This window comes from Tiliqua scincoides, chromosome 6 (genome assembly GCF_035046505.1).
Source record: "Tiliqua scincoides isolate rTilSci1 chromosome 6, rTilSci1.hap2, whole genome shotgun sequence".
NCBI lineage: Eukaryota > Metazoa > Chordata > Lepidosauria > Squamata > Scincidae > Tiliqua > Tiliqua scincoides.
Genome location: NC_089826.1, coordinates 25,577,593 through 25,592,224, shown reverse-complemented (window position 1 = coordinate 25,592,224; position 14,632 = coordinate 25,577,593). Strand labels below are relative to the sequence as shown.

Sequence of the window (14,632 nt, the reverse complement as noted above, 5' to 3'; positions counted from 1 at the left end):
GTTCCTGGGCAGCATGGAGTGGCTCCAGGCTACTCCATTCTTCTCGACTCTGCACCACCTCATCAGGTGGCACAAATCTGAGTAGACCCATTGGGGCCACTGCGGCTCTCCCCAGGTTCAGGGGGAAAGTTTCCCTTGCCTTGGGCCAAGCCTTAGCCAGCCCCAAACTTGTGCCTGCCTGTTCCAGCACAAGTTAGGATTGTGCTGTAAGGCTCCAACAGCAGTATAGAAAAGGTTTTAATAAGCAAATGTTATGTACTTTATCATGACTGCTGCCGCTACTACTGAGTTTGAGCAGTAAGGGTTCTGTAAGAACCAAAGGGAACTGCAGTGCAGCTGGAAAACATTGTATCAAGTTAACATATTTTGTTCACGGCATGTTTTTATTTGCTAGAATGGTGCTGAAGGGTTTAATTAAACTTGAGTTCCAAGCCAAGATCTGGGCGAGACTTAAGCCAACTATGATTCAATTAACATAGCCTGCGCTCCATTTTCTGGGTCCCAAAATGGCCAGGCAATCTGCCATCTCTTAGATGTGCAATCAACTCTATTTGGGGCACAATCAGGCCCAAATTAAGCACATCTAAGTCTCATTTATTCCAGCCAGAGAATAAAGCATATCCTTAAAATATCTCCTACTGAAATGAACAGGAGTTAGATATTTCACATTTGACTTTAGTTAGATTATGCCCTGGGTTTTTCTTTTTTTAAAATGCTATGGATATCAGTGACTGCTATGGGATCTGCAGTTTCTGAAGACCAGAAAACTTTCATCCAACAAAGACATCGTTTTATACCCACTTTGTTTTCTGCTTTTGGCTTTTAATTGCTTTGATTGCTAATCACTGTAATTACAATCTTGTTTTATTTTGCATTGCATGTTTTTAATTATTATCGCAAACCACTTTGGAGGCAGGATATGAACACGCGACATAAAATAAATCAAATGCATTTCTGCAGAGAGCCCGTGTGATGTAGTAGCCGAGGAGGTGCAAATTTAAATCTGTGCTCAGTTTCCTGGATGTGGTAGCTATAGTCCCTCACAGTGCTTTAAAAAAAAAAAAAAAGGTGCAGGAACTCACAACTTGTTAATCTTTTATTTATTTATTTATTTATTTATTTATTTATTTATTTATTTATTTATTTATTTTTAAGCTGAACTTTGAGGAGTTTTGCAGCCTCAACTGGCTCCCTTTTTGGCAACTGGCAACCAACCTTTATATTTTGCAGCCATGGAGCACCTCCCCTCCTAAGGAAAAAAAAATTCTTCCTCATAGGGATTTGAATCCTTAGCCTCTGGCTCCAGAGACCAGCACTTTAACAATTGAACCATAGAAACTCTTAGACTCAAAGTGTTTGGACCTAATACTTGAGGCGCTGATGGCCACCAGCTGGGCTCAAGACCTTATATATTAGTTCTGAGCACTTTGACTACAGGCTTTCCTATAACCCAATGGAGAGAGTGCTGGGTTGTGGAGCATGAGGTCAGAGTTTCGAATCCCTCCCTCGCCCACAGTTTAAAAAAAAAGGTGGAGCACAAGGTCAGAGCCGAGGGTGCCAAAAAAGAAAAGAAAAGGTGGACCTCGAACGAGGTCAGAGGTTTGAATCCCTCCCTCAGTGAAAGGGAAAAAAAAGGTGCCAGAACGCCGTTCCGGTGCGTTCTATTACAAAAAAAGCCCTGGTCCCTCAGTCTAATTACCACAAAGTGTTGTTGTGAGGATAAAATTAGGATGAAGCACACCGCACTGAGCTCTTTGGAGCACAGATCATACTAAATTCAGTGTGGGTTGCATTATATCAGGATGGGGTGAATAAACTTCAAGCTTGCAGATCATACACTGGGATAACTTACATATTTGTGTAAAAATCTACACTTACGTTACTATGGATCAGGCATTATAATACAAGGGATTCTAATTCTAGTACAAATCTTTGAAATTGAACAATAGACCTGTTCAAACATGGCCAATTAAAAATGTTGGGTGGCATGTTCAGAAATACTTCTATGAACAGAAGTGCATGCTGTGAATTCAAGCCTCCTCCAAGAGAGGTACTGTTCATCCCTTCCGTTCTCAGAGGGAGCTTCTGTTCATGTACTGTGCTGAAGTTAACGGAAGCATCATTCTGCACTATATTTTACAAGTGATTAATACTGAGGCTGGAAGGCAAGTACAGTAAGTAATATGAGGCCAGCCATGTCAGGGTTTTGTTTTTTCCACTTAAAAGTTTTTAAGAAACAGAAATGGGTAGCGCAATCCTAACTTGCTCTGGAGTAGGCAGGTCAGTGGCCTGCGCTGCATCCAGCGCAAATTTGGGGCCAAAAGAGGCGCAACCCAAGGCAAGGGGAAAACTTTCCCCTTATCCTGTGTTGTGCTGCAATGGCCCCAGTGGGTCTACTCAAATCAGTGCTACCTGACAATGTGGCGCAGGTTCAAGTAGAACGGAGTGACCAGGGGTCATTCCACACCGCCCGGGAACGGGGTCAGGATCCGGCATAACCACCAGATCTGGCCCCGCCTCCCATTCCCCACCTGTCTGCCCCCGGGAATGCCTGCCACTTGCCCTCCCCCACCCCAAAATGTCTCCTCCCCACCTCCTCTCTGCCCTCCCCATGCTCCCCCCAGACCCCTGCATCAGCCAAGGTCAACCAATGCAAAGTTACCCCACTGGGCCTGGATCCAGTGCAAGGAGGCCAGCGCAACTCCTTGCACTGGTCTCCCCGACTCCTGAGTTGGTGCAAACGTTGGCGCAAAACAGCACATTTGCAACACCCCCAAGTTGGCTCAAGTAACTTGTGCTAGCCTAACCCAGGGGTTAGGGTTGTGCTCTTAGTAGCAGAACTTATAAGCATAAAGGCTCATTTTGCAGCTGGGCACACTGAGGCTCAGACAATAAGAAAGCCTGCAGCATTTTTGTTGTAGTTGTTAAACAACTGGGAGTAAGAAACTCCTGTAGAACAACTGCACATAACACAGATATTTCCACTAGATCCTAAGCTATCTTGTGCCTGCCCTTGTATTACAATGCTTGCTAATGGTAAACGTTAGAATTAGAACATTCAAGAATGGAAGTTAACAAGATTTGATTTTGGGCTACTCAAAGGAGCAGTTCAAGTAAAGATAGCTGGGCAGAAAGCAAGAAATCCGATCACTGCCAGAAAAGACATTCCTTCCGCACAGAGCAGAAGACAAGGTCAAAAAAAGCATCATCATTTTTGCTGGCGATTTCAGCAAAGCAGTTCCATTTCCTACACAAAAATCTACCTAAGTAATGCTGTAGAAGCTGGAGCAGATAAGGCAGAGTGCTCACAACTTAGCAACAGCTTTAAAAGTATTGTCAATAAATGCTGCAGTTTGAAAGGAGGCCAAGTGATAGGATGCGATAATGTTGCACAATTGAAGCAGCACTTCAATATCTAATCTGGGGATTAGAGCAGATCGGGAGGTTCACACTATGAAACGTGTCAGGGCTGAATTTATAGCTTTGGTCCTCTGATATAAATAAATTACAGATTAGAGGAGACAAAGTACATCACAGCTCATCCAAAAATATTACTTCTCTTAAAGCCAGGCAGACTCAAACTCTGATCCATTAAAAGAGGGCAAACTTCAGGTATAAGAGAAGGGAAATTAAGTCTCTCAGTATCATGTATATGTATTTATTTAAAAGAACCTCAATCAGGTTTTGTAGCAACAAAGCAGACTACACTTCCCAAAAGACATAGCTTTGTGTTATAGCACAGAACTAAAAACTCTGGTTACGCAATCAAAATGACAAAAGGGCAGCAAAATTAAAGTAGCAAAATGAAGCCGCTCTAGCTGAGCAGGAATTAAAGCAGCAAAGTCCAACCAAATCAAACATGGCGAAATCAGCAAGAAATGATCAAATGAAGTAAAAATGAATTATAATTGGCAGACATATGCCACAAAATTCTGTCCAAATGGAATTTGGTAACAGATTCCTTGTTTTCCTTTGACAGATTTCAGCATGAAACTGAAACAGGGATTTACCAGAATCTAGTGGTTGTGCAGTTTAGGGCGCAATCCTAACCCACTTTCGAGTACTGACATAAGGACAATGCAACTCCGAGGTAAGGGAACAAACATTGCCTAACCTTGAGGAGGCCTCCACGAATGCCCCCCAACTGCAGGATGCAGCGCATGCCCCACTGGCACAGCTATGCCAGTGCTCGAAAGTTGGTTAGGACTGCGCTCTTAGCCAGTTACTTGTTCTGACCCAGTGGTTCCCAACCTTTACAAAAAGGTAAGGGAACCACTAAATCTGTATGGGCACATTATGGGAGGTGGCCATCTGGCACTGACAGTGCTGTCAGTGGCAACAGCACTTCCTGGTTCCTGCAACCACCACCATTGCTGACAAAGGAGAAGATGGACTTTTGGGATGCCCAAAAAGTGTTTGGAGTGTTCGGTGGCGGCTGGAGACACTGTACCACTGCTGAACACTGGTAAGTCCAAAATCACCTTTTTTTGGTGGTGACAGTGCAAAACCCTGATGTAACCATTGCCACTGACAGCGCTGCTACTGCCAGATCAACACTGCCCTTGAAGGGGAATATGGTGGTTCCTGCTGCCTAAAGAAGCTGTGACTCTAAGCTTGGGAACCACTGAAATACATGAAGTTATCTAGACCTCTAAACCAGCATTCTCTTTGATCTAAGACTGTCCTGTATTGTGATCACTCTTGGAATGAAGGTGATTAATGAAAAACGTCATTCCTTTCCTGAGTTAGCCCATTCACAAACCAGAAAGATTCCACAGTACAGACAAGAAAAGTCAGTAATGTATACAGGGACCATACTGTACTGCAAATGGCTTCTCCTAACACCACCCTTCAGGTCACACCATCCAATAAGATGTCTATTATAGGTACTAATTTTGACGCATGAAAAGTGCTGGTGTTTCCTAAAGGAGACAATATTGCCAAGGCTGCTTCTCAATGGCTTGGCCATCCCTTACATGTGACCTGTTTGGATGTTGAATTATAGGTGAATTATATGGGAGCTGTGGAATCCAAGTCAGTGCTGCTGAAGAAGAGTGCCACTGGTATGGATATTTCCCTTTATATAAGAGAAGAGAAAGTGACAGATGGGCCAGCTACCGCTATAGGAAACTGCTAAGTCCTGCTTGGCTATCCTCTGCCATTTGGGACATATGACAGGGCATTTTCTATCATGGCTTCCTGCCTTTTGAAGTCACTCCCCTTCACATTTTTGAGCCACCAAGCTTATAAAGTGAGATTTGTTTCCTCAATGTGTGGTTATATTCCACATTATATTTGTTAATTATTGAGTTAGTGCTATTTACTGTTGTTGCTATTAACATGTTGCTATTTATAAGTGTGACCGAATTCTATCCCTCTCCACCTCCCTTTCCATCAGTATCACACACCTTGAGTTTGTGCCAGTGAAATAGCTGATCCAGGATCAAGGAACCACATAGTGTCAGTGGAAGCTGTCCCCAGTAGACCCAGTATACCTCGCCAATTGCCCTCCCACCGTAGGACACAGCATGCACCTCCCTGGTGCAGCTGCTTCGGCAGGGGAGAGTTAGGTAAGATTGGGCTATAAATCTAGCAATTCATCTAGGCTCCAATCCTATCAAAGTCGTCATCTGCCAGATCTACACTGGCACTAGTGGTAGGGGATAGAATAGGGCAGGCACTGAATGAGCTAATCTTTATGGCAGTGCTAAAGCCGGGCAAAATGGTTGGCATAGGTCCGAGGAGACCCATAGACAATCGAACAGCCTGGGGGGGTTTAAATAAACCCACCACCACCATTGCATGTAGCACGGCAGCTTTGGTGCCAATAGTGGAGGACAGGATTGGGCAGACAATCAATTAGCTGACCTATTTAGTGCATATTTTTTTCATTATGTTAAAGCCACAAAGGTCATTTGGGACAACATCTTCAAAGTTAATTTTTGGCTGTTTTACAAAAATGGAAGACAGAAAAAGACCCTCACATCTAACAAATTGGAAACTGGCTCTTAGAGGGGGAGTGGGGGGACATTTTAAAGGAAGATCAAACACTGTTTTCAACTCATGCCTAGAAGCTGTCCAAGATACTGTCAAATAACAAGAATTTTTGACTGTCATGCTGGCTTAACGTAATGCTCAGAAGGAACTTGGTGTGGTTCCTGTTTGTTTTTCAGTGATGAAGGAAGTCTTGTTTATCTGGCAAAAGCTGTTGCTGCAGCATTTGCATGGAAATTTCAAAATGAAATTTCTTGGTGTAGGAAAATGCTTCTCCCCCTTAGCCTGACTGACAGATGCATCTGTTTTATCCTGAACTCCATTAAATCTGTAATCCCCCCATATGACATTGTTACAGAAGAGATATGTCCTTTCATAGGATTCCTGTCAGAAGGATGGGTTACCCTATTTACCCTCTCCTTTGAAGCAATGATTGTCGGCAAAGTGTTCAGTGGTTAGTTAGCTATTTTGGGTGTGTCTGCTTGGCAGCTTTTTAGCTCATCTACTATGATGTAACTGTTGTGAAGCAGGAGCCTTTGCCCTCCTTGCACTGACCCTATTTGGGGGGGGGGGGATTTCAGAGGCAGAAACATGAATAGAGTTCGTGTGACCAAGGGAGTGAAGATGGCACTTGACTTCCATATTGTTTCCATATTTCTTTTAAAGCCCCCTGAAAATAAAATATGAATGGTGATGTGGCCAAAAGATACTACAGCAAGACTGGACCAGTTTTAGACTTGATCTGCTTCTGATCTTAGAAACATTTGTATTTTTTGTATTTGTTGAGGTAGCAAACTGGTGGGAGGTACCTTGTACCCTATGTCTGCCTACCACCTCTCTCAGCCCCCCACTTGCCCCACCATGTCACCTGGCTGCAGTTCCATCCTCTTTTACCTTGCTTTCCTTGCAAAGTGAGCAAGTAGTTGGAGGATGAGCACCTTACCTTCTCCAAAAAATCATGGCCACCGAGCTGGAAGAGAAGGTGATGGGCACTGATTCTGTTCCCAGTGGTGCTCCTTCCATTGAGGAGATCACCCCCTTCTGACCTCCTCTCCTGTGGGTCTTTGTTCATAATTCCCCCCCCCCCCACTAGCCAATTTTGAAGATGAACCATTGGGATAGAAGATAAGGAGGGGGGTGACAGTGATGGTGATGTGAGCGCATGCACATTAGTATGCCTGCAAAAACACAGAATTGGGCTGCCTCTGCTCCTGCTGGAGCTTCATTTGGGCTTGCCAGTCAATGTAGACAATACTGAACTAGATGGACAATAGTTGTTGTTGTTGTTGATGTTGTTAACAGTATTTATATACCGCTTTTCAACTAAAAGTTCACAAAGCGGTTTACAGAGAAAAATCAAATAACTAAATGGCTTGATTCACTATATTCAGCTTTCAAAGATTCAGAGAGAGTCCAAACTTCTCTTAAGAGATCTTGTGTGAAGGGAAAATGATGGTGCTTTCAGCTCCATTGTTCCTTGCAGTTTTGGCAAGTGCCTGATCTTGCCAACCACTAACACAGGCCATGTGTTAACACAGGCCTTTACATATCATTCACCAATCCCCTCTAGCCACAAAGTGATCACATTTCTCCATTTGGGATAGGGAAACTCTGATTTATGTATCAGTGCAAAATGGTTGCTTCCAAATCATAGAAATGAGTCGTGTCCAGTTTTCCAGCTGGTACTCTACAGCACTTGGTTTCGGTCTTTGAAAGAGAAAGGGCAACATGTGTATAACTGGTGAGTGGATGATTTTGGATCTTGTCTCTTGCTTTTTGAACCTTTTCTAATGGCACTTTAGAAATGACAGGCCATCAGTTTGTGGACTGTCAGGTCCAACATTCTTGATCATAATTGATTCTGGATCATAATTGTCCCAGGTATTAAAATAATCATCCGTGATCACCTTTAGAGCATGATGTGATCCACATGAACATGAGGCTGCAATTGTATACACACTTACCTGGGAGTAAGTTCCATTAAACTCAGTGGGGCCTACTTCTGAGTAGCCATTGCACTGCAAGGGCTTTTAATCTTTGTTAAATTGTTTTAATGCTGCCTTTTGGATATCCTAATTTGTATTGTTTGGTTGTTGTATTATTTTGTCATTTTCACTCATAAATCACTCTAGAAATATTTATGCTAAGTGTAGCTGGTACGTTTTTTTAAAAGACATTAAAAATGTATATAAATAACCATGTGTTCTGATGAGAAGGTTATATTTGAATTTGATATCTGGCCTGGCTTGAACATTTTCTTCTGGCTCTAACACTTTTTAGAATTGGGAGCCCCATATTTGTGTCAACAATATTGTTTTTCTATCGCGTACCACATCGTAGGATATTTCACTTTCCCTCTCCTTGCGCTTTGCAGGAAATCCTTCATGCTCATTTTTTTGACATGTAATTCAAGCGATAGCTTTGTACTGACAGCTTGCAATGGCTGCTCTAGAAACACAAATGCCAATAAAATTAGACTGAGCACCTTGGGAAGGATCAATTTTGTGCACTTACTTAGTTCCATTGTGCTGTACGTTCCTGTAGAACGAAACACTGGTGTTGTGGCTGGTCGTAAATATTCTTTTCACTTTGAATGGGCCACCAGGGAGTTCATACTTTGAGATATAATTTTCTCCTCACCTTTAAAAAGAGCCATTGTTTCCTCTTCTGTTCTGATCATGTAAATCTGCTGGTTAATGGAGGAACAATGAGACTTTCACCTCTTGTGCAACTGCAGAAGGGAGGGAGTCTTTCCAAAAAGATGCATTTCTTTCATTGGCAAGAAATTAAATCCAGGTTTAAAGCTCTTCTTGAGCCCACTACTGTTTGCTTTCTTTAGAAAGAAGCTGTGCTGGTGCCAGACCCCAGGAACGATTGCTACATTTGTCGGCAATCTTGCAAACTCAACCTAAAGCCCCTTAGATTCAATATTGGGATATTTATTAGGAGCATATCTTGCCTGAAGTGCGTTATGGGGGTTTATGCTAAGCCACTGGCAGCCTCATGTAGGATCGGTTTCCTGTTGTTTATCCCCAGTGATGTTTAGAGCAATTCTAATCCACTTCCTGGAGCATCCCACTGAGATACAAGACACATTATTAACAGAGTAGTTTTTGACCATGGTCTCCAACCGGGGCATGCAATTTAGTACCTGGATCTCCTGCGCTGTTTTCCCATTAAACAAATTGCTCTTGGCTTTAGAAAACACTGGTAAAAAATAAATAGCAGCTTTTTTCTTGTGTGACCTTCATTTTCATGTTTTCTTACCCACAGATTTTCTTTTTTTGAACATGGGCTTGGTTTACAAACAGCAACAAGCTATGAAGATGTAGCTTAAGGTAACATTTGATCTCTTCTTTTCCTTATGTGCTGAGCCCATGACCTAATTAGCTGACTATGCACGTTAAAGCATAGCAGAGATTACTTCAAAATAATCTTCAAAACATTGTTACACAGAAGGTAGATTCCCAGCTGCAATTGACAAATGTAGCTACACTGATATGACTAAAAATCAGTAGACCTGTCCATTGAAAACCAATGGAAGTGTTCTCTCTTAAAAATAACACTTTTGGGGTGTGCAATTGTGAGCAAAACTGTGACTGGACATTCCCCTTCAACCATAAAAAAACAAATAAACAGAAAACACGTACTGGCCACATTATGAATTTAGAGAACTATGTTGCTAGGCCCCAAATTTTTGCATCACTTCTATATTATGCAAATACAGAAGGGAAATGATAGTCAAGAGGTTAGAACTGAACTGTGATCTGCTTTTTGCTCTAGATCAGGGGTCTCTAAACTCCGGCCCGGGGGCCCGATGTGAACTGCAGCAAGCCTCTTTCTGGCACATGGCCAACCTCTTGTCCCCTGAAAGCCCCTGGCCCACTCAACTGAACATGACTAGAACTGTGCTCTGAACTGATAGTGTCTGAAAGGTGTTCTGAGGGCCAGAGAGGTTGAATGAATGAGCCCATTCATTCATTTATTCACTTACCTAAATTCAATCTCTAATTTATTTATTTAAATTTTATATTTAATTTTTTTTCCCCGGCCCTCCACACCATGCCAGATATTTGATGCGGCCCTCTGGCCAAAAAGTTTGGAGAACCCTGCTCTAGACTGAGAAATGTTGCTAGAGGTAGACATGGTGACCTCCCTACTCACCACCATACATATGGGCACCTCCGTCATGTACTCATCAGCATGAAGAAATACAATAAATCCAAACAGCATGTGCAAAGTTGTTGGAAAGGTGACAGTATGTGAGCTGAGCCACTCAGTGTATGTATTTTCAGCAAGGTGTGCATGTGAGTTTCCACCAGTAGGGGGAGTTTAAGGGCTTGTGGGTTGCTCTTTTCGACTTGGGTTGGACTTTTGTTTATCTTTCTTTTCCTGTCTTGCTGTTTCTGTTCAGCAAATGGCTGCAGTTCTCTCTATGTGCAAGCAAAGCTCTTGAAAAGCTCAGTTTGCTTGTGTGGGACTGCTTTACTCCCTCAGCTCTGCTAATAACAGCAGTCTGAAATGCTTGAATTTCATGGTATCTTGCTGCTCATATCTTAGCATAAATTCAAACGAATAGATGGGACAAGGCATGCACTCTGAAAAAAGGTGAATACGTGGTTTTGGAATTGTATGCTATATTACTCATGACAGGACGGTCTATATGCAGAGGGTACTGGTGTGCTAGGTGGGTTGTTGGGGTTTATTGTATGCAATGAAAATCTTGCAATAAACTCTCAATACAAAAATTAGGCTTGGACATCTTTTAATGGAGCAGACTGAGAGGCAGCGTTCAGGTAGCTTCATCCCCATATCTACAAGGTAATAATGTCTTAGCTGTAGAGTTTCTCCAAATCAGTATTTTGGTTCCATCTTTGTTCATTCTGGACAGAGAGGGTAAAACATAGCAATGGAAAATATATCTCAGGAGCTGAGCAACAACAAGTGTGATTGATGTGCTTGTCTAGGAAAAGATGTTCCAGTAAAATTATAATGGAAGCAAATGGCTCACATCTTACTTTAAAAAGCTCAGGACTGGATCCTCACTTGCCACTCCACAATCAGAGCTTCTTCACAAAAGGAGAGGATCCCTTCTTTGAGGACAACTCTACGTCCATAAACGGAAGGAACTCTGTTCACAGAGTTAATAAGTTACTAAAAGAAGAGTTTATTACAGAGCAAGGTTGTATTTACATTTCCTCTTCACCAGGAAAAATTTATTCCCAGAGCAGCTCAGTTTTGCTTCACTACAACAGCCTATTGGACCTTTGAATTGTCATTCATATTAGTAAAGCATGTCTTTACATTAGGTCAGGCTGGCCCAGCCTAAGTCACCAGTAAAATGCAACCTTGTACAGTTGAATCTTCAGTCCGCTGTGGCTTCCCACCAACCTGAAGGCACAAGATAGCTCCAGGACGCCTACTGAGTGCCTGTAAAAAGTGGCATTTTTCTGTCTATGCATTGTAGGCAAAGATGGACACACAAGCTGAAGCATAAACCCTAGGACTGGGGTAACAGTGTGGCCTTTGGAGTGTTTTGAGTTGCACACCCTACATCTGACACCCAATATCTGACAAAAAGGAAGTGTAATTCAAAAGAAATTTTAAAAAATCAGCTGTCAAACATCAGCTGATCCCTTCCTTAATGTTAATGTAAATAAAATGCTAAAATATGGTAAAAAAAAATAAGCCAGTAGTAGTCATAGAGTTTTAAGAGATCACAGATCCTTTCATTTCATTTTAAGAGGCAGGGTCAATCACCATCCAGCCCTCAATAATTCTCTGCCATACTGTAGGAAATTTTGCAACTCCTCCAATGAAATACTGGGCTGCAATGATAAATAAAGGCACTGTAGAAGAAGTCATGACTCATGACTACTACTATGTGTATAGATAAAATGCCTTATATTAGTGTTTCCCAAACTGTGGGTTGGGACCCACCAGTGAGTCACAACCTGATTGTTGATAGGACGTGGCACTGAAACTGACAAGCTGAGAGGAAGAAAATGTATTGAGCCCAGTAGCAGACCTTCCCAGCCCTGTGCCGGAGGCAAAGGTCTGTGATGACACTCCCTGTGCACAAATACGCCCCCCCCCACCTACCTGGAGTGCATGGAGCCTTGCGCAACTCCAGGACACATCAGGGAAGCCTCCTGAAGCTTCCCCGAAGTTTTAAACTGTTTTTCCAGAAAACTGGAAGCACAGTTTCCAACTGTGTCGGGAGCCTCAGGGAGGCTTCCACACAGTCCTAGAGGTGCGTGAGGCTCAGCGCCTGAGGCATTTGCCCCGTTCATTTAATGGCAGGTTTGCCGCTGATTGAGCCCTAGGGAAAGTGAAATTGAGCTGCATGTGCACATTTACAACCATGTAAGCACATGTAAGCAACCATGCCTTGGCCCTCTTTGACGGGAAGGCCAAGAGGAATTCAGCACCACCAGAATGGTCCCAATTTGATGAATGCAGCCCCCCAAAAATCAAGAAGGAACTCCCCCCCCAAGCTGACAAGGAAAATGTATTGAGCCCTATAGAAAGTGAAACTGAGCCACATCTGTGTGTTTACTCATGAGTAGGCAACCGTGGCTCATATTGATGGCTAGGCAAAGGGAAACAAAGACCACCAGAATGGTCCCATTCTAAAGAACGTGCTCAACAAATGCAGCAGAAGTTGCTCCCCCAATAGGAAAAAAGGGTAAAAAACAGGCTTGATCAACTAGTAAAGTGAAAGTTTTTTCCAGTCTTGTAAAGCTAGGAAGATTTCAATAGAACTGTCATTTAAAAAAGTGAGTCCCCGTGTTAAAATGTTTGGGGACCACTGCCTTATATTAAGGCAGTTCCTTAATGTATCCAAGCTCAATATTGTCTATACTACCTGGTATAGCTCCCAGGGGCTTTGCCAGCTCTAACTGGAGATGCCTCAGATTGAATCCAGGACCTCCTGTATGCCAAGCACATGCCCTACCATTCAGCTACTGCTCCATTCACCATGGTGTTGTGCTTGCCTACTCCTCCTGCTTTTCTTTAGGAACGTCTGGGTTGGATCAATCCAGATTACCAAACTTGTGTCTTTGGGTTCTGTATTAACAGAGATATTCTGGAGCAGTGGTTCTCAAGCTGGTGGGTTGTGACCCACCAGCACAAGAACCACTACCCCTTTCCCCTTTAGGCGAGGGGGCAGGGGAAAGCAACAACATAATCCCCAGAATCGTGCCGCTGCAGGGGAAGGGGGACTATTGTTAATTTACCTGCTATAGTGGTCCAGAGGTGTGTGTGGGGAACCCCACAGGGCCCTTATCAAGGCTCCCTGTGATTGCAATTGTGAAACCGGAAGTTGGTCGCAGTAATTTTTTTTACTTTCTACAAACCACAGGGAGCCCTGAAGAGAGCTCCATGAAGCTCCCTGCACCCCCCACCCCAGGCCTGGCAGCAGATAAGTTCAACAGCTCCCCTTCCACTGCAGTGGCACGATCCTGTGCATTGCATCGCTGCTTTCAACCCCGCTCCCGCAAAAACTTCCACACTGGTTCTTGAACTCCCAGAGAGTTTGAGAACCAGTGTTCTGGAGCATTTTCCAGCTGCAGTTCAGTTTCTGAGGATAGTTGGGGTATATGGTTGGCAACCTTCAGTCTTGAAAGACTATGGTATAAGCCTACAGCACCCGGTATTCCCAGGCGGTCTCCCATCCAAGTACTAACCAGGCCTGACCCTGCTTAGCTTCCAAGATCAGACAAGATCAGGGATGTGCAGGGTAACAGTTGTATGTGCTGTACAAAATGGTGCCAAAATTCTCCACATTTCAAGAAAACATCTGGCAATACCCCCTTATCACACAGCGCTGCCTGTTTACAAGAAGTTGCATAGCAAAAGAAATCAAGTCCTTTTCACAGTGTGTAGGCTGGAGCCTCAATGCAGAAAGAACACATTAATTTCATACACGATCCTGTCCATTTGTTTCTTTTGGGAATTTCAACCTTTTGCCATTCCAAACAGGAACATGGCCTGGCTTTTAAGATGATTCTACTGCCGGTCTCTAGCACTGTAGCTCCAAGTTAAATGGGGTCTAAAACCGCAGAGGCCAGCCTCTACCCAAACACTGTTAAAAGGTTTGTTCACTGACACCTTAATTTTTCACCAGCTGCAGCTACAGCTTGACTTCTTCCTTTTTTATTTTATTTTTAAAAAGCACATTCCTCGGCTCCAATAGTGGATTCACACTTAGATGACCCCTTGACATTTTCCAGTCATTGCAAAGAAGGCAGTTCCCTCTCTGGAAGTAATCTAAACATTGGTTCACCAAACTGACAGAGAAGAACCAGAGATAAGGAGAAAACTGTCTATAGACACTTACAGAGCCAGCAATCCCTCTTGAACGGACCAAAGACTGACAGTGACCTATGCAGCTTACTTGCCAGGAATAATCAGAACCAAAATCCAGGCAAGTTGGTTTTAGACTGAAATGAAAGAAGTTCAGAGAATTAGCAAATTGATCCTATAATGAAATGCTGGATTGGTTTTCACTGGTAGCTTAAACTTTGCCATCTTTGTCTTTGGGAATGAAAACTTGTTATCAATGCACATATACACGCAATTATTTAATCAAGTATTCTTTGCCCACGTATGTGCAATGAGATTGGCAGTTCTT

At 43.1% G+C, this 14,632-nt stretch overlaps 1 pseudogene; it reads right to left on the bottom strand.

Annotated features, from left to right (window-relative positions):
* Nucleotides 1-13,636: 13,636 nt before the first annotated feature.
* Nucleotides 13,637-13,753, bottom strand: LOC136656754 (5S ribosomal RNA; annotated as a pseudogene).
* Between the last annotated feature and the right edge of the window lie 879 nt (nt 13,754-14,632).